This window comes from Budorcas taxicolor, chromosome 19, assembly GCF_023091745.1.
Source record: "Budorcas taxicolor isolate Tak-1 chromosome 19, Takin1.1, whole genome shotgun sequence".
In the NCBI taxonomy this organism is placed as follows: domain Eukaryota; kingdom Metazoa; phylum Chordata; class Mammalia; order Artiodactyla; family Bovidae; genus Budorcas; species Budorcas taxicolor.
Genome location: NC_068928.1, coordinates 16,956,463 through 16,980,964, shown reverse-complemented (window position 1 = coordinate 16,980,964; position 24,502 = coordinate 16,956,463). Strand labels below are relative to the sequence as shown.

General features: G+C 45.5%; 1 protein-coding gene across 1 annotated transcript in view; it reads right to left on the bottom strand.

Moving 5' to 3' along the window:
• The window catches only part of ASIC2 (acid sensing ion channel subunit 2), a 294,455-nt gene that overhangs the window by 159,949 nt on the left and 110,004 nt on the right, over window positions 1-24,502 (bottom strand). The window lies entirely within an intron of this gene.

Sequence of the window (24,502 nt, the reverse complement as noted above, 5' to 3'; positions counted from 1 at the left end):
GATTTTTCAGGGAAAATTTCTATTGGAAACCATGATGCGGAGGACTCATTCAGCTATCTGGGGGAAGGAAATGGCAACCCACTCCAGTGTTCTTGCCTGGAGAATCCCAGAGACAGGGGAGCCTGGTGGGCTGCCGTCTATGGGGTCGCACAGAGTCCGACACGACTGAAGTGACTTAGCAGCAGTAGCGGCAGCAGTGAGGTTTAGAAACTGTGCTTCTTTTAAGTCTTTATTGAATTTGTTACAATATTGCTTCTTTTTGTTGTTTTTGGGCTTGCAGCATGTGGAATCTTAATTCCTGGACCAGGGATGGAACCCATGCCCTGAGCACTGGAAGGCCAGGTCTTAGCCACTGGACCAGTAGGGAAGCTCCTAGAAACCATGCTTCTTGAAGCCCCTGACTCCTGGCCAGAATCCCATCTCCAGATGACATCCAGGCATATTTACCGAGCCCATGTGTGGGGAGTTTTGTGAAGCTACCAGCCTGCAGGCTCACGTGGTCATGCGGAGCTGGGGCCCCTACCAGGCAAGTCTGATTGGCTAAATGCTCTGCTCCTTCTGGTCTCTATGGGCAAACTGTGAGGTTGCCAGGGTGTGCCCTGTTTCACGTCTGGATATACTTTAGCAATGCAGAGCCCCTTTGGGGAGTGCTGGTTGACTGAGGAAAAAAGACAGATCCCTTTGTTGGTAAGCATCTGGCCAATTCATAGACTATTAGGAGCTGGAGGAGACTTCACTGGGGCTCAGTGGTAAAGAATCCACCTGCTGATGCAGGAGACATGAGTTCGATCCCTGAAGATTCCACATGTCTCAGGGCAACTAAGCCCGTGTGCCCCTAGTACTGAGCCTGAGCTCTAAACCCCGGGAGCCAAAACTACTGAGCCCGTGCGCCGCATCTACTGAGCCAGCATGCCCTAGGGCCTGTGCTGTACAACAAGAGAAGCCACCGCAGTGAGAAGCCCTCCCATCACAATTAGAAAAGCCTGCACAGCCATGAAGACCCAGTGCGGTCAAAAATAATACATAAAATCATTTTAAAAAACTAAAAAAAGAGAGAGACTTCATTGGGATTACCAGTAGCCAGAGGTCATCTGCATCACAATGCCAGACAACCCAGCAGAACCTGAATTCTGACCCCTGACCCAGCACACAGCAGCAGTGAGCTCTTGGATAAGTCATTTATTTTGTCAGCACTTTGGTTCCATTGTCTGTAAAATAAGGCTAATACTCATAGCTGACACTCAGAGAGCTACTTTACCACACCACTCTTTATATAGATAAGATCATTACTGCCTTTCAATGACCCTATTGTATTAGGAGCTGATGTAACAAATCAGCCCAAGTTTATTGTCTCAAAGTTACAGAGACCAGAAATCTGAAATCTAGCTGGCTGATTTTTTATTAAAAAACGTTTATATTTATTTTTGGCTGTGCTGGGTCTTCCTTGCTGCTCAGGCTTTTCTCTAGTTGCAGCGGGTGGGGGCTACTCTCTAGCTGAGATGTGCAGGCTTTTCACAGTGGGGGCTTCTCATGTTGCAGACCATGGCTCCAGGGCACAGGGTCTTCAGTAGTCTTGGCTACGGGTCTCCAGAGCCCAGGCTCAGTAGGTGTGATGCATGAGCTTAGTTGCTTCTCAGCATGCGGGCCTCCTGGATCAGGTATCGAACCTGTGTCTCCTGCATTGGCAGGTGGATTCTTTGCCACTGAGCCCCCAGGGAAGCCGCCGTAGCAGGCGCACCGTTGGCTGGGCTGTGCTCCCTTGGAGGGAGATGGGGAGAATCCATCTTTACCTCCTCCAGCTGTTGATGGCTCCCAGCATTCCTCAGCCCCCACAACTCTCTCCCCTGGGTCTCACATCCTACTTTCCTTCCTCTCAAGGATGCCAACCACTGGATTTAGGATGCACCCTCAGCATCATGCTGAGATCCTTAGCTCATTCGTATCTTCAAAGACTATTTTCATATATTCGTGGGTACCAGGGGGTAGGACTTGGAAATATCTTTTGGAATATGACTCAACTCATGACAAAGGTATCTCTCTGATGCCCATTTTACAGATGAGGAGACCAATCAGGGTCACACAGTGAGTAAGTAATGGGTCTGAAATGCAAACCCATGTGGTCTTTCAGAACTTGTTTTTTTTAAGTTTGTTTTTTTTTTAATGTGGACCATTTAAAAAGTCTTTATTGAATTTGTTGCAATATTACTTCTGCCTTGTGTTTTGAATTTTTGGCCTTGAGGCATGTGGAAGCTTAGCTCCCAGACCAGGGATTGAACCCATACTCCCTGCATTGGAAGGCAAAGTCTTAACCACTGGATGGCCAGGGAAGAACCCAGAGCTCATTTTAAGAAATCATTATATTAGACAAATACTGAGTAGAGTTCTAGATGCTAGAGATGCAATACTACAAAAAAAGAAAAGAGGAAAGAAACAGACTCTGAGACTGTTCTTGGAATAGCAAGCAGGCCAGTGTGGTTGAGGTGGAGACAGTGACAGAATGTATAGAACTTTCTAGTGATTTCGAAGTTCAACTCACATGAGATGGAAAGCTCATAGAGGGTTTTGAGGGAAGAAGTGACAGCATGTGCCTCGTGTCTTTAAAGGAGTCCAGAGAGACCAGTGGGTTAAGAAGTGACTATTGTGGGTCCAAGGCATAAACAGGAAGACAGCTGGAAGGTCCAGGCAAGAGATGAGGATGCCCAGAGTAGGGAGGCAGTGGTGGTAGAGAAGTGGTCAGATTCTGTGCAGATTTTGATGCAACAGCCAATAGAATTTGCTGGTGGGTTGGATGTGGGCTTTGTGAAAAAAAAAAAAAAAAAAAAAAAAAAGGATGCCCGGGTTTTTGACCTGAGCACCTGGAAAGCTAGAGCTGCCCTTGATTCCTCTGCTTCTCCAGCAGGATTCTTCTAACAATCAAATGTAGTAACAAGCAGGAAAATGCTGCCCTGAAGCTTTGCCAAGTACCTTCCTCTGCTGCTGGTGGTGGTTATTATTTTTTGTTCTGCGATTTGAAACTTTTTCCAGCTCCACGTTGCCAGGAGGTGCCAGACTGGGCTGAACCACTGTCAAGCAAATCGCTGTCTGAATTACGAGAGAATATAATTATCTGACTGTAATTTTAAACTGTCCTTTTTAAGTCCCTCACTCTCTTCCCTGCCTGTGCTCAGTGCATATTTGAGATTCAAGAAGCTGCTCTCCCATCATAATGGACGCGACAATATCAATATAGGCAGAGACAAAGGAAACAGCGGCAGTTTGGAAATTATCTCCTTCAGAACCTTATCATTCTCCCCTGAGCCTCTGGGTGTAAATGGAACCACTGCAAGCTTTTTGCTCTTCGAAGTGTGAAGTACACGATGACTGGCTACTGTTTCAGAAGCGATAAATTCCTTCCCTCCCAACGTGCCCAGGTTTCTGGCAACATTCTTATCAATGTGACAGTTTTCCGTTGACTTTTTTCTTAATGGAGAGTAGTGGTCCACATTTGATCCATGAGTGTACTGGTGAATTTCCATTGCTTCTTCAATTCCTTCATTCAGACGTTTCAGAATGCTTATTAACACGAAGCTATTATTTTCATCATCCCTATTTTACAGATAAAGAAATTGACATTCAGAGAGGTGAAACTCACATGCTCAAGGCCACACAGCTAATAAGAGCAAGGCCTGGACACGAGGACCAGGGAACTCTTCGCTTCAAAGCGTGACCACCACACTAAGTAGTGGGTTTTCAAAGTAACTGGTTTTACTGAAACCAACCTTTACTTCCCACCCCCCACCTCACCCTTTGCAAAACATTTTTTTGAAATTAACCTTAGTGAAATGTCATAACCATAGAGTGATTTTAATGAAAAACAGTTTTATTACTTTCAAATGTTATATAAATGATCAACTAAGATATAATAGAGTGCAAATAGTGAATATGAAGGGAGTTAATGAAAAAATTACAATTCATAATAAGCCTGTGGAACGCAGTGTGTATCATAAACACCAAAGGCCTTTAACATTATAATAATTAATTGCAAGATTCAGAAGTCGCTGATGCATGAAAGGAATGCTTAATTTGAAAGCTCTTACTTTTAGAAAAAGGATACTGATTTTTAAATGGATTTCCCATACCTACTGAGATACCCAAAGTTCTCAGAAGTAGAGGTAATTTCAAATGATTTACTAAAAAAAAAAAAAAAGAAAAGAAAAGACCACAGACACCGGATCTGCTTTTATATCAAAGTCTGAACGAATGGGACTCAGATTAGGAAGCACTTATTGGATCCTTAATAATCTTCCATCAGTGGCCCTTCATCAAGCCGTGGTTAGAGCAGTGATGGAACAAGAGGACACCATCCACACTCTCCTGATCTGTTTTCCTGGGACTTATATCAGATTTTAACATTTGCATTTTAACTACATATATTCAGTTGCTGTTGTTGTTGTATAAGTTGCTAAGTCCTGTCCAACTCTTTTCAACCCCATGGACGGTCGCCTGCCAGGCTCCTCTGCCCATGGGATTTCCCAGATGAGAATACTGGAGTGGGTTGCTGTTTCCTTCTCCAGGGGATCTTCCCTGCCCAGGGACTGAACCCCTGTCTCCTGCACTGGCAGATGGATTCTTTACTATGAGCCACCAAAGTATGGAAAGCCATTGGTACTTTGCAAAATTATTATCATTTGTTAGAGATAGAAGGGAGCCTACAGTTTTGGAGTCAAGACCTGCCATGGAGTCCTGGCTGTGTAAATTTTGGGCACATCTTTAAACATTCTGAGCTGCAATTTCTTCATCAAATTGAGATGATAAAATGTTAAGGGAAGTAAGTGAGACAGAGAAAGACAAGTATCATATAATATCACTCATATGCTGAATCTAAGTTAAATTTAAAAAGAAAAGAAAACAAATGAACTTATTTACAAAACAGAAATGGACTTACAGACATCAAAAACAAACTTTTGGTTGCCAAAGGGAAAACATGGGTAGGTGAAAGGAGATAAGTCAGAAGCCTGGGATGAACACATACACACTGCTATATATAAGATAGATAACCAACAATGACCTACAGCATAGCACAGAGAACTCTATTCAATATTCTGTGATAACCTATATGAGCAAAGCACCTAAAAGAGAATGAATATATGTACATGTAGGGCTTCCCTGCTTGCTCCGATGGAAAGAACCTGCCTACAGTGTGGGAGACCAGGGTTCAATCCCTAGGTCAGGAAGATCCGTTGGAGAAGGGCATGGCTACCCACTCCAGTATTCTTGCCTGGAGAATTCCATGGACAGAGGAGCCTGGAGGGCTACAGTGCATGGGCTGCAGAGTCAGACATGACTGAGTGATGAAAGTTCAAAGTTCATATGTATGTGTATAACTGAATCACTTTGCTGTACACCTGAAGCTAACACAACGTTGTAAATCAACTACACTCCAATTAAAAAAAAAGATGCTAACGATAATGTCTGTGTCATAGGGCTATTTTGAGGATTTGAGCTTTGTATCTGAAATGTTGACTATGGTAACTGGCATATTACACAGTGCTGAGTTAAAGGAATCTCTCGCTGTAATTGAGCCATACAACCCAACCCCTTTACTCTAAAGAGGAGGAACCAAAATATCAGGAGGTTAAAGTGACTTGCCCAAGTCTACCTGGCTATTTAGTGACAAGACGATTTAAAAGCAGAAGCAAGGTGTCCTGCCTCCAACACAATACCTCATCAACCATTATGTTAACACTGAACAACATCTCCTCTTACATAGCCATCGTAAAATCTCTCCACCTGGAACATGCCAGTCTAGAAAGCCTGTGCAAAGATATGCTGGGAGTGGGAAAGTCATGAATGCCCCCAAATTTCCTTAAAATGCTGCTGTCTGAGACTTCGGAAAGAAGGACAGACTCCCTAGTCTTATGCCTTTAACCTGTCTCTGTGAACCTTTCTCCCATGGCCTGTGGTCTATTTCCAAATGTGTCAGATTTCTGGTCCTCTGCTTTTTTCGTAATCAGCATCCCGAATCCCCTACCTGCTCCTGGTTATCCTGACATTTGTGTCTTGTTGCTTTTCCTGACCCCTTTTAATTTTTGTTGCTGTTGTTACGTTTGTGGTTGTTGCTCTTATTGGGAGTAGAGTTGCTTTACAATGTTATATAACAAAGTGAATAGGTTGTCATTGCTGTGGCTTAGTCGCTCAGTCATGTCCACCTCTTTGCGACCCCAGAATCTCTAGCCCACCAGGCTCCTCTCTCTCTCCTCTCCTCTCCTCTCTCTCTCCTCTCCTCTCTCTCTCCTCTCCTCTCTCTCTCCTCTCCTCTCTCTCTCCTCTCCTCTCCTCTCCTGGGATTTTCCGGCAAGATCACCGGAGTGGGTTGCCATTTCCTCCTTCAGGGGATCTTCTCGGCCCAGGGATTGAACCTTGACTCCAAGTCTGCTGCACTGTAGGCGGATTCTTTACCTCTGAGCCACCAAAGAAGCCCAAATTAGCTATATGTATACACATATCTTGGAGAAGGCAATGGCACCCCACTCCAGTACTCTTGCCTGGAAAATCCCATGGATGGAGGAGCCTGGTGGGCTGCAGTCCATGGGGTGGCTAAGAGTCGGACACGACTGAGCGACTTCACTTTCACTTTTCACTTTCCTGCATTGGAGAAGGAAATGGCAACCCACTCCAGTGTTCTTGCCTGGAGAATCCCAGGGACGGGGGAGCCTGGTGGGCTGCCGTCCATGGGGTCACACAGAGTCGGACACGACTGAAGCGACTTAGCAGTAGCAGCAGCAATACACATATCTGGGCTTCCCACACGGTGTGGTAAGGAATCCATCTGCCAACGCAGGAGACATAAATGTGGATTCAATCCCTGGGTCAGGAGGGTCCCCTGGAGGAGGAAATGGCAACCCACTCTGGTATTCTTGCCTGGAAAACTCCATGGACAGAGGAACAGGGCAGACTACAGTCCATGAGGTTGCAGAGAGTCGGGCATGACTGGGCACACCCGTGAGCATGCATACCTATATCCCTTCCCTCTTGGACCTCCCTCCCACCCCACCCCATCGCACCTAGCCAGGTCACCACAGAGCACAGAGCTGAGTTCCCCGTGCCGTGCAGCAGGCTCCCACTAGGCATCTGTTTTACACACACAACGCACATACGTCAGTCCTAATCTCCCCGTTCATCCCTGCCCTCTGCCCTGCACACACGTCTGTTCTCTACGTCAGCATCTCTTTTCCTGCCCCGCAAGGTTCATCTGTACCATTTTTCTAGATTCCCCACATATGCGTAAATACTAACGCCTGAAATTTCTCCCGAGGTCCGCCCTCAACTCCCTTCCCTTGCCCGCCACCCTTTTACACAGCTCCCTGCATTCCACCCATCTTTGTCCTCTTTGTGGTAAGTACCCAGCACCACCAGCAGACCTGCTAATCCTAAGTATTGGCCTATGTCATCTGTGGCCTTGCTGGGTTTGTTCCAATTCAACAGTAAGTGTCAGACAATGAAAGGCAGTCCTATTTCAGAGAGTATAAAGCTCCCAGCACTAATTACCCTCAGAAAGTAGTATAGATTTATATCAAATTTAGCACCTGCTTAATGTAAGCAAATGTGTTAAATTCATGAGACCTGGAATCTTCATTAACTATCTCAGAAGCAATCACCCCCCACCACTCCTTTTGTGGAATTAATAAAAGTGAGAAATTTGCCTCCAAGATTTATTCATTTCCAACCCTCTGGCACCGTCTCCGGAATCTCTTATTAAAGCAAAACAAAGCAAGAATAATAAGAGAAGTCTAACCAGAAATCAAACTGATCACACCTGTCTGTAATGTTGCCCAGTGGCATTTGTAAAAATTGACTCTGTGAGTTTGAAATATCTCCTTCCTAGGGCAGTATGTTGTTTTTCAGTTTTTGATTGAGTTCTGTTTGCTTGTTTCACCGTCTCCTTCATGACATGGCTCTTGACGGTTCGAAGGGATAATATATTCTCTATAAAACCAGCACCCCGTCCACCCTCTTGGATGACTGAGGAAGAGCAGTGGTGGGGGCCGGGGGTTGCTGCACATAGAAAAACTATCCCAGTCTGACTCAAACAGTACACTGTTCAGTTTGCATAAAAACCTAGAATGGTTTTCAGACACTGGACAACAGTCAGCACAGGATGGTGCTCCCCAAGAGAAGGGCAACCAACAAAGTGAGCCCCACTGTTGCCCTGTCTACTTCCAGGAGAGTTTCTAGACTGTAGGACAGAGAAGGATAACCTTAACAGAGGCTGGCAGCCTTCCTGAGTTGAGGAGACAAAGTTGAAAAATTCAGGAGTTTCAAATGCCTAGAATTCATGGGATAGAATATCTAAGGGATAAAATTGTATGAAGAAAGAGTTCTGGAGATGTGCAGAAAGTCTCCCTGGAGTCTTCGGTGAGAACTGATGAGTGCCTGCATATAAGGAAACAACCAAGGCTGAGAGAATCCCCAGAGACCAAACAGGGCCAGGAACGTTACGTGTTTCTATTAGCCAGAGTGCAACAACTCTGCGATATGCCAGGCTTCAAGCAGACTCCTCAGAAGGACATTTCTTCAGTAGTGGAGACAAATCAGCCGTAGACTAAGGCTGTCTTGACCCACCTAATAAAGCTCAAAAGCAAGCTCTGAAGCAGGGGTTGTCAAACATTTTCTGTAAAGGGCCAGATAGTAAATATTTTAGGCTCTATGGGCCATATGGTTTCTGTCTCAGTGACTTAAGTCTGTTTTTATACAAAAGTAGCCACACAGAAATGAATAAATGAGTGGACGGAGCTGGTGACTGTAATCCATTAAAACTTCATTTACAAAAACAGAAAGTGGGCTGGATTTTGCATGCAGAATATAGTTGGCTGATCCCTGTTCTAAAGCATTAAAATTGTCTCTGAATGATTTGACAGCATCCCAGAACAAAGCCTCTCAAAATTTAAAGGAATTGAAAACCCATAGCAAACAGCAGAAAATTCATAATGTCTAACACCCAATCAAAACCGATAAGGCATACAAAGAAACAGAGGTCTACCGTCCATAATAATGAGAAAAACCAATCAATGAAACAGACCCCAAAATGAAAAAAGATGATCAGAGTAGTAGACAAGGACGTTAAGGCAGTTGATATAAGTATAGACCATGTTCAAGAAATATAGGGGAAAACTGAGCATGATAAGGAGAGACAGGGATGATATCAGCAAGATTCAAAGCAAAATTGTAGAGATGAAAAGTATAATATCTTCAGTGAAAAATATATTGGTGGAATTCACAGCAGATGAGGTAGCACAGAAGAAAAGATCACTGAGCCTGATGACACAGCAATAGACACCATCCAGAATGAAACATAGAGAGAAGACAGAATAAAACTATCGGAGTATCAGTGCACTGTGGTATGGCATCAAATGACCTCATACTGATGGAACTGGAGTAATAGAGGAAGGGAGAAAAGAAAATATACTTGGAGAAATAAGTGAAAGTTGCTCAGTCGTGTCTGACTCTCTGTGACCCCATGGACTATACAGTCCATGGAATTCTCCAGGCCAGAATACTGGAGTGGGTAACCTTTCCCTTCTCCAGGGGATCTTCCCAACCCAGGTCTCCTGCATTGCAGGCGGATTCTTTACCAGCTGAGCCACTAGGGAAGCCCTTGACGAAAGAAAGGCCAGAATTTTTAAAAAGTTTGATGCAAATGATAAATCCATAGATGCAAATGATAAATCCATAGATGTAAATCAATCAACGAACAGCAAATGTAAGGAACACAGAAAACCACATCAAAGCACACTGTTATCAAATTACTGAAAAGCAGTGGCAAAGAGAAAAATCTCAAGTCAGAGAAAAAGACGCATTGTATGCAGAGAAACAGATATAAGAACAAAAGCAGCTGTCTCAGAAACAGTGAAAGCCAGAAGACAGTGGAGTGGTATCTTTAAAGTACTGAAAGGAAATAACCGTTGACCTAGAGTTCTAGATCTAGTGAAATGTATTTCAGAAACAAAGGTAAACCCAAAGGTTTTTTTTTTTTTTTTTCAAACATGCAAACAGTGACAGAATTCATCGCTAGCAGACAGCTACCAAGTGAAACGGCAAAGTAAGTCCTTTGAGCAGAAAATAAAATGATACCAGATGGAGATGTGAATTTATATAAAGAATATGTGAGTAAATATAAAGTATTCGTATTTAAAAACTCTTTGAAAGATGATATTTAACATGTAAGAAATGATGTATTGTGGGGTTTACAGCACATGCAGCAGAAAAATATGTGAAAAAATAGCCGTAAGGTGGGGTGGGGAAGATGTAAGTTTACTTTTGTAAGCTTCTTTTATTCGGTATGAAGTGAAAAAATAGTCACTTGAAGATAGACTGTGATGTTAAAGATTTATACTGTAACTCTAGAGTTGTGGTTCCAGGGTCGCCTATCCTGGGGATATCTGTCACCATGTAGGGAGGGGTTCTTGGCACCTAGCGAGCAGAGGTTAGGGATACTGTTAAAGATTTCACCAGGATGCACAGGACAAACGATTATCTAACCTCAAATCCTAATAGTGTCAGAGTTGAGAAACCCTGTTCTAGAGTAGTCCCCAAAAATAGTAAACCAAGAGACAGAACTAGGAAGCCAACAAAGGAGAGGAACACGGAACGGAAAAAAAAAAAAAAGATTAAGCAAAAAGAAGACCAGACTAGTAGGAAAAGAAAACAAAGACGAGATGGGGCAAATAGACAACAAATAGCAAGCTGATAGACTGAAAACCCAACCCTGTCAAACACCAGATTAAATCAAATGGTCTCGACGTCTCAGTTAAACGCAGAGATGGTCAGATTGGATATGAAAAAAGCAACACCCAACTATATGCTGTTCACAAACACAACTTTAAACATAAAAACAAAGATGAAAGTATATAAAAGGGGAAACCATGCTAATTCTAATAAAAAGACACTAGAGTGGCTTTCTTACTACCAGACAAAGAAAATCTCAGAGCAAAGAATATTATCAGGGACAAAAAAGTTCACTTCTCAATGGTAAAGGGGTTCATGCACCAAAACGTGAATAATAATAGTGAATATTTATGCATTTAATGGCAGAGCTTCCAAACACATGAAGCAAAAACAGATAGAATTGAAAGCAGAAATAGACATAACTATAGTTACAGCTGGGGGCATCAATACTCTATTAATAATGTATGCAGTATGTAGACAGAAAATTAGTAAGGGTACAGAAGACTTTAATAATAATGGAGAAAGAGTGAATGGTTTTCCCCTAAAGCTCAAGCAGAAGACAAGAATGTGGGCTCTTGCCACTTCTATTAAGCATTGTATTGGCGGTCCTAGCCCGTGCAATGAGATAAGAAGCAAGAGGCCTATCAACTGGAAAGGAAAAAGTGAAACCAGCTTTAGTCACAGAGAAAACAATAATCCATGTAGGAGATTGTAGTGAAAGTGAAAGTCACTCAGTCGTGTCCGACTCTTTGTGACCCCATAGACTATACAGTCCATGGAATTCTCTAGGCCAGAATACTGGAGTGGGTAGCCCTTCCCTTCTCCAGGGGATCTTCCCTATCCAGGGATCGAACCCAGGTCTCCCGCATGGCGGGCAGATTCTTTACCAGCTGAGCCACAAGGGAGAGTGTAAGGAATTTGCAAAAACAAAACAAAACAAAACAAAAAACGCTACCAGAACCAATAAGTGTGTCTAGTTGATCCATACAACAATACGGAGAAGTTTAAAAGTTATTATGCCTGGTTAAAGTCAGACAAGAAGAGAACATATTGTCAGCCTCCGTTTCTATAAAATTCTAGAAAATTAAAATTAAAGGAGGGTGACAGAAACCAGATCAATTGCTCCCTACGGATGGAGACGGAAGAAGGGAAATGGATCACAAAAGAGACGTGAGGGGATGGAAATGTTTGTTTTCTTGATTGCGTTGTTGGGTTTCAGGCGTCTTTGTCAAAACTCATCAGGCTGAGCATTTTAAATATGTGCATATTACTGTGCAGTGATCGTATCTCAATAAAGTTGGAAAAGATGCTAAGAGGAGGAAGGGGAAGGCAAAAGGGGAGGGGAGAGGAGGTGGGGTGGGGAGAAGGAGGTAGAGATGGAGAAGGCACACGGAGAGGAGGAAGGCGAGGAAGGGAGGCTGCCGGCCACCTAGAGCTAGGACGGGCAACACCCCAAGGACTCCGTCCACGCTGCCGCTCACAGCACTGCTTTCGCAGAACTCAGGCTGTCTCCCTGTGCTCAGGATCGCTGTTCCTAACGTCCTTGTTCACATCTGCAGGAAGGAGAAACACACGCCGTAAAGGTTCCTCGTAAGACAGAAAACACTTGCCCAGCAAAGTACTCCTTATATCTCTTTGGCCAGAACGGTGCTGCATGCCTTTTCCCGAACCTTTGATTGAAGAGGGGGCTTGCATATTGAGGAATTAATCCCAGAGTTCGCTGCAGTGATCTCACTCTAAGATATTTTTCTCCTCACCGTGAAAGACAGCTCTTTTTCCTTCTCTCTGTCTCCTTTTCTTCATCTTGTTTTTCTTCCTCTTCTCCTTCCACTTCTCCCCTCCCCACCTTCCACCTCCTCCTTCTTCTTTCTATTCCTCCTCCTCCTACCCCTTCTCCTCCCCTTCCCCTTCTTCTTAATAAAGACACATCATAGGTCACATTAATTCACAGATTTAAAATTGTATTTAGATATATCTATGAAAGATGAAGCTATAAGTGGGGACAAGAGATGGGTTTGCTCCGTTACTAAGATGACATTCACTGAGGACCACCCACATGCCCTGGGGTCTCTCGGGTGGGCAGGGAACAGAGACATGCCGCTGCTCCTAGACCTTCACCTCCGAGTCCCTCTGACTCTTCAGTTCAGCTCAGTTCAGTCGCTCAGTCGTGTCCGACTCTTTGCGACCCCATGTACTGCAGCACGCCAGGCCTCCCTGTCCATCACCAACTCCCGGAGTTCACTCAGACTCATGTCCATCGAGTCGGTGATGCCATCCAGCCATCTCATCCTCTGTCGTCCCCTTCTCCGCCTGCCTCCAATCCCTCCCAGCATCAGGGTCTTTTCCAATGAGTCAACTCTTCTCATGAGGTGGCCAAAGTACTGGAGTTTCAGCTTCAGCATCAGTCCTTCCAATGAACACCCAGGGCTGATCTCGTTTAGGATGAACTGGTTGGATCTCCTTGCAGTCAAGGGACTCTCAAGAGTCTTCTCCAACACCACAGTTCAAAAGCATCAATTCTTCGGCCCTCAGCTTTCCTCACAGTCCAACTCTCGCATCCATACATGACCACCGGAAAAACCATAGCCTTGACTAGGCGGACCTTAGTCAGCAAAGTAACATCTCTGCTTTTCAATATGTTATCTAGGTTGGTCATAACTTTCCTTCCAGGAGTAAGCGTCTTTTAATTTCATGGCTGCAGTCACCATCTGCAGTGATATTGCAGCCCCTCAAAATAAAGTCTGACACTATTTCCACTGTTTCCCCATCTATTTCCCATGAAGTGATGGGACCAGATGCCATGATCTTCGTTTTCTGAATGTTGAGCTTTAAGCCAACTTTTTCACTCTCCTCTTTCACTTTCATCAAGAGGCTTTTGAGTTCCTCTTCACTTTCTGCCATAAGGGTGGTGTCATCTGCATATCTGAGGTTATTGATATTTCTCCCAGCAATCTTGATTCCAGCTTGTGCTTCTTCCAGCCCAGCGTTTCTCATGATGTACTCTGCATAGAAGTTAAATAAGCAGGGTGACAATATACAGCCTTGACGTATTCCTTTTCCTATTTGGAACCAGTCTGTTGTTCCATGTCCAGTTCTAACTGTTGCTTCCTGACCTGCATATAATACAGGTTTCTCAAGAGGCAGGTCAGGTGGTCTGGTATTCCCATCTCTTGAAGAATTTTCCACTGTTTCTTGTGATCCACACAGTCAAAGGCTTTGGCATCGTCAATAAAGCAGAAATAGATGTTTTTCTGGAACTCTTGCTTTTTTGATGATCCAGCGGATGTTGGCAATTTGATCTCTGGTTCCTCTGCCTTTTCTAAAACCAGCTTGAACATCTGGAAGTTCATGGTTCACATATTGCTGAAGCTTGGCTTGGAGAATTTTGAGCATTATTTGACTAGCGTGTGAGATGAGTTCAATTGTGTGGTAGTTTGAGCATTCTTTGGCATTGCCTTTCTTTGGGATTGGAATGAAAACTGACCTTTTCCAGTCCTGTGGCCACTGCTGACTCTGACTCTTACGGTACAGCAAATCCATGCTCCATCCAGCTCTGTGATGATACGGTGTGTGATTTGATTTCTAGAGGCAAGAACTGGAAGGCTGCCTCTGGGGCTATTTCTCATAAATACATAGATATTAATATTTTACAGGTTAAAAAGCAGTGCCCAATTTTCTAATTGACATGGTCCTAGACAATAAAGCAGATAAATTAAAATTTAATAAGACACATTTTTTTGGTGGGGGCATGGGATTCACTATAGCTATTTCTGGACTGAATGGAAAAAAACCCATGCACATTGGGTATTTTTCATTTGTTCTGAATTGGCCCTTGTTCAAGAAGCACTGCTCACCACAGTGGCCTACAGGGCAGGAATTTGCTGACCAACTGGAGAGTTCACTCTGGTTTTCAGGGAACTGCTTAACCTACTTGAAAGAGCTAACTCACTGGAAAGTGCATTTACATGTTAATGCTCTAATTACAAAGATGTTTTATCTTCTCATTCAATGAGAGGAAACCCTACTTAACTCTGCTTAGAACCCTTTGTTAATAAAACTTTCCCCAGGATGAATCTGGAGATGAGCGACTTAGTTTGCAGTGGGTCCCATTTTGGATAGTTTGCAACACTCTAACACTCTTCTTCCCCCCTGACTGAGTGACTTTGTGCCCACAGGTGCGGGGCTAAAGATGTTGTCCTGAATCTGTGCTTGCCCTGGGCTACTGGTGTGACCAGACCCTACAGAGCTGCACTCATACAGCTCCTGGAGCCTTCACTTTCCTGCATGTGGCTCCTGGCTGGGTCCACTTTCAGTCCCAACTGCTAGCCTCTGTCCATAGGCTCTCCTCTGCCTGTTGAATCTGCATCCACTACGTGGAAGCTGGAGGGACCTGGGAATTTACATCTCCTTGAAGAGCAGCCCTTAACCAGTGACAGAGACGCAGGGTGTGTAAATACTCTGGCTCCCTTGTGTGCTCATGGATCAGCTCTGAGGTGTGATCTAGACCAGGTGTGATCCTCTCTTGTAGAGAGGGTCTCCACAAGACCTGGAGATCCGATGCAGAGACTCTGTGCCAGGGCTGAGACTCTGCATTTCCGACAAGTTCCTTGGTGATAGGTGATGCTATTGGCCCCAGACCATGCTTGGAGTCTCACTGGTCTATGCTGTTTTCCAGAACCACCCACCGCCTGCCCGGGACTGAGTGAAGTTTCCTTCTCAGGGACTTTGGTTGCCTTGCTTGGCTTAGTCATCTTCAAGGTTTCCCTATTGATTTTTCCTGGGAATACTTCCTAATAAATCACTTTCTTTTTCTTTTTTTTTGAAATAAATCACTTTCACATGAATCCCTGTCTCACAATCTGCTTCTGGGGATCCTACCCTAAGGCAATAGAAAATAAGCGTGTTGGCAGGTGGAGGATGCTAGTTAAGACGCTCTGTGACAGAGAGTCTATTCAGATCGCAGGCATACCACAACATTCTCAAGCCTCCTGACTTTTGCTTTTGCTGGTCCATAAAGCTGGAATTATTGCTTCCACTTCTCTGCACATTCCTCATTTGTCAAGACTCTAAAGCCAACTGTGCGTAAGTGTGTGCTAAGTCACTTCAATCGTGTCCGATTCTTTGTGACCCTGTGGACTGTAGCCCACCAGGCACCTCTCCATGGGGATTCTCCAGGTAAGAATACTGGTGTGGGTCGCTCTGCCCTCCTCCAGGGGATCTTCCCCACCCAGGGATCGAACTGGTGTCTCTTCTATCTCCTGCATTGGCAGGTGGGTTCTTTATCACTAGCACCAACTGAGAAGCCCAAAGCCGACTTAACCATGAAGCTATTTTTGATTTCTAGAGTCCGAATCAGCCCTTCCTCCCCTTGCGTTTTCCCATTTTGTTGCTCATGCCTTGGTTTCCTCTTCCAAACAATGTGTTTATTGATACTTGCCCTTGTTACTCTCACAGAATGGCTGCAACAAACAAATGAGAGGATAGATGTGAAATTCTCCACCAAGCTGAAAAGGTCTGTGTGAGTGCCAGCTGCAATGATGATGACTATTACGTGGGAAAAAATACAGCACCTGTTCCGTATGCAGCGTTTTTCTAAAATAGTTTTTGTTTTGGGGAATCTATATATGAAAATTTAGATTTATAGCACTGGTAAGTAGAGAACATATTTTTTATGTACAAACTTAAGCCTTAAAGTTTCCAGATTGCAGCACAAATCTGTTACTTGGGAACTCCCACTGCTAACTTCTAATACCGCAGCTCAACCTATTACATTCTGTAAAACCAAGACCAAGGTCAAAGGGGGCCAGGTTCTAGGGTAGTATATGGGGTGAAGTCGAGCTTCTGGGATGTCTCAGCGGGCTTCCTGAGGACTGTCAGCTTTCTCCCCATCCACACACCAAGCTGCAAAGCTGATCACAGTAGGCTGAGCAGAGAAGTTTGGGGAAAGACAAAAAGCTACTGTTTGCCACTTCTCCGGGAACAATGACAGCACCCAGGCAGAAATATCTGGAGCTCAGCGGGATGTGTGAAGACCGGACTGAGCAAGAGAGGCGGGAGGTAGGAAGACGAGTGTGGGAACAAGCGAAGTCGGATTCTGGGCTCGACAAATTATTATTCAGCCAGCTTGCCTGCGTTGTGACATATTACTTATTAAAATGGAAAGGAAATTTAAAAAGTGAGATGTCAGCCTCATCCTCAACCTTCCTGAGCATAGGCAGTTGGCACAAGGCAGCCTCTGCACAGGATAAAAAGTGCCAGATGATGGGAATGTGGGGGAGAAAAACTCAGAGAGCCTGTTTAGAATCATAGAGATACAGGTATAAGTGTAGCTTTGTTACCTAGTATCTGTGTGACCTTGGGACATTCCTCTACCCTCTCTAGACCTCAGTGTTCTTACTGTAAAATGGGGACAATCATGTAGGAAAGAGTCACTTTCAGGATTAAGTAGAGTATGGACGGAAAAGCCCTGTGCCAAAAACCTTGTAAGATTATGACTGTTATTGCCAGCGATGATCATGATGGTGGTTGGGTTGATGTCTTACAGTATTTAAGGTTTTTTTCAATCCACTACAGTTAAAGGTAACTGACTGGTCTTCAGCTTTTTTTTTTTTTTAACATTAAGAAATGAACCCTGTCCTCAAGGTTTGCAGGCTGTCAGAGTAGACAGATTTATAATCCAATCATTAAAAGATATTTTTTTTGGTCAGAGAACACCTGTGATCATCTTTACTGTACAGAAGGGGGAACTGAAGATCAGAAAATCAAATGACTTGCCCAAGGTCATATAGCTAGGAGGAAGGAGGGTCATAGTTCTAGCCCAGCTGTCTGACCCTACACTATACCTCGAGGATGGCTGCCCTCACCTCACTTCTGGGACACAGTGAGCAGACTTGCAGATCTGGAATGGTCTGGAATGGACGAGGGATTGGAGGAAGACACATGATACGAATCCTGCCAAAATCTTATTGGATAGGATAACAAATCACAAATGATGGCCATGCTATAGGTATTTAAATACCTATTGTAATCCATGAGATGAAGCAATATTTTGGAGAGGAGGAGGCTGCCCTGATCGCATGTGGGGCACTGGGGTGTGGTGCCCTGTCTGGGACTCCCAGCTGCCCAATTTCAGGTGCCTAAGGAGAGAAAGCACGGTCCGGGTGTCGCCTACCCACACACCTTTTTAGCCACACTGCTTTCCTCGGGCAGGGATGTCCTCTCTGGGGATGAAGGGAGAGAGTCCCGCACGTGTGGCCAGTCTTCCCAGGCGGGGGTCCTGGTCCTTACCTGCTGCGTGAGGATGGGCAGTCACTGGATTTGTCTAAGCCTCGGTTTCCTCTTTTGTAAAAATGTGGCGCTTACATATGCTCTGCCTCACCCCTCAAACAGCACACCTGCCCTGTGCCAGGCTCTTGCTGGGCACTTTACGTATTTCAAAGGGATTAGGAGGCAGTGAGGCGCAGGACGGATGTTCCCGGAAAGTTACAAGCAGCACTAGCATCTCATTTTATTATTTCTTTACCATAATTCCTTCCTCATCCTTATTTTACAGATGGGGAAACTGGTACTTGGAGAAGGTTAAATAATGAAATCGAGGTCACAGAGCTATTGAGAGGTAGACCTCAGATACAAATTCTGACTTTAAATCTGTGCTCTTTCCACTAGGCTATGCTGCTTGCTTAAAAGCGCACGAGATGAGGACGATGATTATCACTGATGGAAGAAGAATGTCAGTGTTAGCCACAGCAAGAGATGCTCCAGTTCTTTCCATCCATGGAGAAAGGTAAAAACATATGGTGGGGCCCACAGGGCATCCCTGGAGCTCTCTGCCAGGGCCTCCCCAAAGCCCATGCAGGAGCATGGAGTTCGCTGAAGGGAATAAATAGAATTGCAAATGGCCCCTCTTGGTGGAAACAACGGGCCCATGTCAGAAGCAATAAGCTCCAAGTGCGAGGAGGCCTTTGCTTCCCTGGGTCGTGGCCCCATTCATCCCGCTTATGCTTCTGTCTGATTAGGAGATACCGTCATCCTTGGTGGTAGTGCCTGAGGCCACAAACAATTCCAGTGATAAGAGTGCTCCTTTGTTTGGGCTGGAGAGCGCAAGGAACTGAGGCTAAAATCCAGTCCTGGCAGGTGGGAAGGGGTTGGATATAAATATTTTAAGACAACAAATATGATTCAGGAGGCTATTTGGAACGCACTGACACCTCGCAGGGCTCCCGGCGGCATGACGCACAGATGGGAGTAGACATCGCCACCTCGGCATTAGAACACACGCTGTAAGTCACCTGGAGGGAGCTGTCCCCTGCAGGGATGCAGGTCCGAGTCCTGCGTAGAAAGCTGGCGGGTGGGGTGGGGAGCGCTGGGGTGATAGGGTGAGGACAAGAGTGAGGTAGCAGCCTATCACTTCACCCCTCTGAGCCTCCGTTTCTTTATCTATAGCACGGCTGGAGAGTGAAAGTAACAGTGAGCAGGAGGCAGGCTTGTTGTTCAGCGGCTCAGCCGTGTCTGACTCTTTCCGACCCCATGGACTGCAGCCCACCAGGTTCCTCTGTCCATGGGATTTTTCAGGCAGAATACAGGAGTGGGTTGCCATTACCTTCTCCAGGGGATCTTTCCAACCCAGGGATCAGACCCATATCTCCTGCTTTGTCAGATGGATTCTTTACCTCCAAGCCATCTGGGAAGCCCCAAGAGATAGACTGCTGCTGCTGCTAAGTCGCTTCAGTCGTGTCCGACTCTGTGCGACCCCAGAGACGGCAGCCCACCAGGCTCCTCCATCCCTGGGATTCTCCAGGCAAGAACACTGGAGTGGGTTGCCATTTCCTTCTCCAATGCATGAAAGTGAAAAGTGAAAGTGAAGTCGCTCAGTCGTGTCTGACTCTTCCCGACCCCATGGACTGCAGCCCACCAGGCTCCTCCGTCCGTGGGATTTTCCAGGCAAGAGAGAGAGACTAGAAGGTCTTAAATTGCCTAGCTCTCTCCCTGCTCTAACCCTGTGGCATTCCAGGAATCCATATCTACCATTTGGATTTGATGTTTTGGTTATTGAGAATTCAGCCCGATGGTTCAGCACCAGGCCTCCGGAGCCAGACATCCTGGGTTCAAACATCAGCTCTGCCACTGAGGTTGCTCTGGGCCCTGTACTTTACAGAGTGCTTCTCTGGCTCTTTTCCATCTATGTCCTTCCCTACAGGGGCCAAGAGGATGTGTCCACTGGAACTGTGTTTCTCATCCTAGAACACACTCTGGGTCCCTGAGTCCAAGGATCTCTCTGCCTGAATGACTCCATGTCAGCTCCCAGGACCCAGGAGTCCCTCAGCTGTGGGTCCGTCCTCCCAAGAGTGGAACACTGTTGGTGTGCACGCCTCCTCTTCCTGAGGGCTGTTTGCAGTGGAAAGTCTAAAGCTTGGATGTGTGTGGGCTGGGGTGACCACAGACACATGCAAACAGTCCCTCAAAGTTTAAGACAGAGCTGAGTCTGCGTGAACTCTGGGAGCTGGTGATGGACAGGGAGGCCTGGCGCGCTGCAGTTCATGGGGTTGCAAAGAGTTGGACACAGCTGAGCGACTGAACTGAACTGAACTGAGAATAGGAAGAGAACAAAGATGAGCTGTGGGTCAGGGAGAGCTCTTCTGGGGTTAAATCCTGGTCTGGACTCCAAGGACTGTGACAAATCTGAATTCAAATTGGGCTTTACTAAGAGACACCTGTACCCCAGTATTCACTGTGGCACTGTTTACAACAGCCAGGATATGGGAGCAACCTAAGTGTCCATCGACAGATGATGGGTAGAGAAGATGTGTACGTATACACAGTGGAATATTACTTAGTCATAAAAAGGAATGAAATTGCGTCATTTGTAGTGATGTGGGTGGACCTAGAAACTGTCATACAGAGTGAAGTCAGAGAGAAAAACAAATGTATATTAATGCACATAAGTGGAATCTAGAAAAATGGACAGATGTACCTATTTGCAGGGCAGGAATAGAGATGCAGTCTTAGAGAATGGACTTGTGGGCATGGGGTGGGGAAGGGGAAGGTGGGGTGAGCAGCGTGACCTACAATACACCACCATGTGTGAAGTAGACAGCTAGTGGGAAGCTGCTATGCAGCACGGGGGGCTCAGCTTGGTGTTCTGTGATGACCTAGAAGGGTGGGAGTGGGCTTAAGAGGGAGCGGATATACATATACACATCGCTGATTCACTTTGCTGGACAACGGAAACTAACACAACGTGTTAAAGCAATTATATTCCAATAAAAATTTTAAAAGAATTAAAGATATTAAAAAAAAACAAATTGGGCTTTGCAGTCATTATATGGGTAGATTTGTGAAATAGGATGAGAGAACATACTTTATTTAACAATTTGTGGGCTGGGTTCTTAACTTTCGAATATTTGACATGTGGTCTGTGGGCCTCCACATACACTTGCCTTGAGCCCCACACAGGTTAACAGGGAGCCTGGACCCTGGGACCATTGCTTAACCTTTCGGTACTAGGTTTTCCCCTCTGTAAAGTAGAAATAATAGCAGAACTAACCTCACTGGAAGGACTGAGGCTGAATCTGAAGCTCCAATGCTTTGGCCATCTGATGTGAAGAGCTGACTCATTGGAAAAGACCCCGACACTGGGAAAGATGGAGGGGCGGGAGGAGAAGGGGCAGCAGAAGATGAGATAGTTAGACAGCATCATCGACTAGATGGATATGAATTTGAGAAAATCCTGGGAGATGGTGGAACACAGGGAAGCCTGGTGTGCTGTAGTCCACGGGGTCACAAAGAGTCAGACACAGTGGCCAGACAACAAGAAACCTCATAGAAATACTATACAGGCTGATAAGCTGGTGCATGGAAATGAGCATTCTGCCCAGTGTGCGGTGAGCAGTCCCTAAAATGCTAGCTGTTGTCATTTTTCTACCATCGGGTATAGCGTCCTTCCCACCATGCTTTGCAGACTTCCTGGTCCCCTGTCAAAGCTTCACTCTGTCATCCCATCCTGCCACTTGCCACAATAACCAGATGACAACTCTGCCTGGCATATTGCTACCTCTAGAGGTCACCTTCAGCCTGGGTAACAACCTTCCTTTAAGTCCCCCAGCCTGGAAGAACCTCCCCCAACCTCTCCTGAAAGCTCCCATCCCAGGGAACAAAAGACCCATCACCTGCATGGCTCAAGTCAGTGGGGGCAAAACTGAAACAGGCAAATAAAAGCTTCTTGAAATGTCACCACCCCAGCTAGGGAAAGACGCATAGGGAGCCGAAATGAACAATCCCTCTTCTAAAGACCAAATAAATAAGCCTGAAATACAGGTGCCAGCCCTCGGCCATGTCATTAACCATCCTGCTTAGAGACCTGACAGGTGATAACAAGGCGAGTAGGAAGGATTGCTCTTTCAATTTAACTTCGCTATCATTAAAAAGCCTTCTGTAGTTCCTCTGATACGCTTATTTTATTTTTCTGGCATCACGCCAGCCAAAAGCAGGATAAATGATAAGTCTGTTAACGAACACCTCAGTTAATTTTATGGCAGAGAGAGCAGAGGGAATGGGTGGGACCCCCCTCCCCACATTGTGGGCTCAGAACCACTCTGAGCATCAAATATTTATTAAGGACCAATCATAAAAGCCTCCACAATGGGGTAATGGCTCATTCTAAATCCTTCCTGATAATAAAATGAGCAATGATTGCAAAGACAATATTTAAACTCTATCCACAGTATGTCAAGGAAAGGACAAGGTGGATGAGGCATGAGAAACACTTAGCTAACTTGTTTAATCATCAGGCGTCCTGCTCAGGTGGGGGGATATTCACTAGGAAATGTGTTATCAAAGGAGGCACCTCCAGACCTAGGTTCGAATCCTGCCTCCCCACATTGGCACTAACTGACTTTGGACTTGATACATAACCTCTCTGAGGCTTTGCTGTCCATTTGCAGGGCAGCAACGGAGATGCAGACGTAAAGAAAAGACTTGTGGATATAGTGGCGGAAGGAGAGGGTGGAGTGACTTGAGAGAGGAACTGAAACATGCCCATCACCATATGTAAAACAGAGAGCCAGTGGGAATGTGCGGTATGACGCAGGGAGCTCAAACTCTGTGACAACCTAGAGGGGTGGGGTGGGGAGGGAGGTGGGAGGGAGGTCCAGGAGGCAGGGGACATACGTAGACCGATGGCTGACTCATGTTGATGTATGGCAGAAACCAGCACTATATTGTAAAGCAATTACCCTCCAATTAAAAAGAAATACATGAAAAAAAATAGAGACATTCATACTTCTCTTGCGTGGTGGTTTGGGGGGCTGAAAGGATGAGGTGCATAAAGTGATTAGCAGCTTCGATACGTTTGAAGCTCCTGCCCTCCTTCCCTTGTGCTGGAATGTGGTGGTCCCGATCTGGGAAAGCACCCTTTTAGCTTCGGGGCAGGTACTGTGCCATGAACAAAGGAACAGGCTCAGAAACTGATAGCTCCTCTGCCTGGCAAAGGACTGCTTCACGGAAGTACGCTGACCGCCATAACTGACCTGGATCCATGTTACACGAACCGGATTCCGATTGTTAGTGAAGTGAACCGAGGATGACATTCCCGTGGGCGTGGTCGTCCAGCGGCCCTTGTTTACCACGCTCCCCAGCACCGCGCCGCGCCTGTCTCCCACTTCCCCTCACGGCCCCTGCCCATCCCGCATGCTTCCCGTTCCAGCCCAATGCCCTGGGCCGCCTTCCTGCCTTGATATTTGCTGTTTCCTCTTCCTGGAGAACCTTTCCACCCTCTCCACCTACCCTTAGAGGGCGCTCAAGGTGTTCTTCTGTAAGGATGCCTTCCTTGACATCCGCCCGCTCAGGGTTAGCTTTCCCTCTGGCCCACGAGCTTCCCTCCTCTGGCCGTGACCGCACTGCTTCGACGCTGTGTTCTCGTCTCTGCTGGACCTTACGGACAGCCTCATCTCCGTGTGTGAAGCAGTCATTGCGGTGCCGGGCACAGAGGCAACAAAACTCTTATTAAAAGTTTTTTCACTCTCACTCCCTAGGGAATCTTGTCCAATCTCAGAGACTTAAAAACTATTACAGCCACTATGGAGAACAGTATGTGCCTGCTAAGTGGCTTCGGTTGTGTCCGACTCTTTGCGACCTTATGGTCTATAGCCCGCCAGGTGCCTCTGTGCATGGGATTCTCCAGGCAAGAATACTGGAGTGGGTTGCTGTGCCCTCCTGCAGAGGATTTTCCTGACCTAGGGGTCGAACCCACATCATGTACGTCTCTTGCATTGGCAGGTGGGTTCTTTACCACTAGCACCACCTGGAAAGCCTGGAAGTTCCTTAAAAAACTAAAACAAGAATTACCATATGACAGAGCAATTTCCCTCCTGGGCACATACCCAGAGAAAACCAGAATTTCAAAAGATACATGCATTGCAATGCTCATTACCACACAATTGACAACAGCCAGGACATGGGAGCGACCTAAGCATACATCAACAGAGGAATGGATAAAGAAGATAGAGCACGTATATACAATGGGGTATTACCCAGCTATAAAAAGAATGAAATAACGCCATGTGCAGCAGTATGGATAGACCTAGAGATGAGCATACTAAGTGAAGTAAGTCAGACAAAGACAAATATTATATGATATCACTTACAGGTGGAATAATACAAATCTTATTTGCATTATACAAATAAAACTATGCAAATGAATCCATCTGCAAAACAGAAACGGGAATAGAAAATAAATTTATGGTTACCAAAGGGGGAAAGGGAGGGAGAGAGGGACAAATTAGGAGCATGTGATTACAAACCT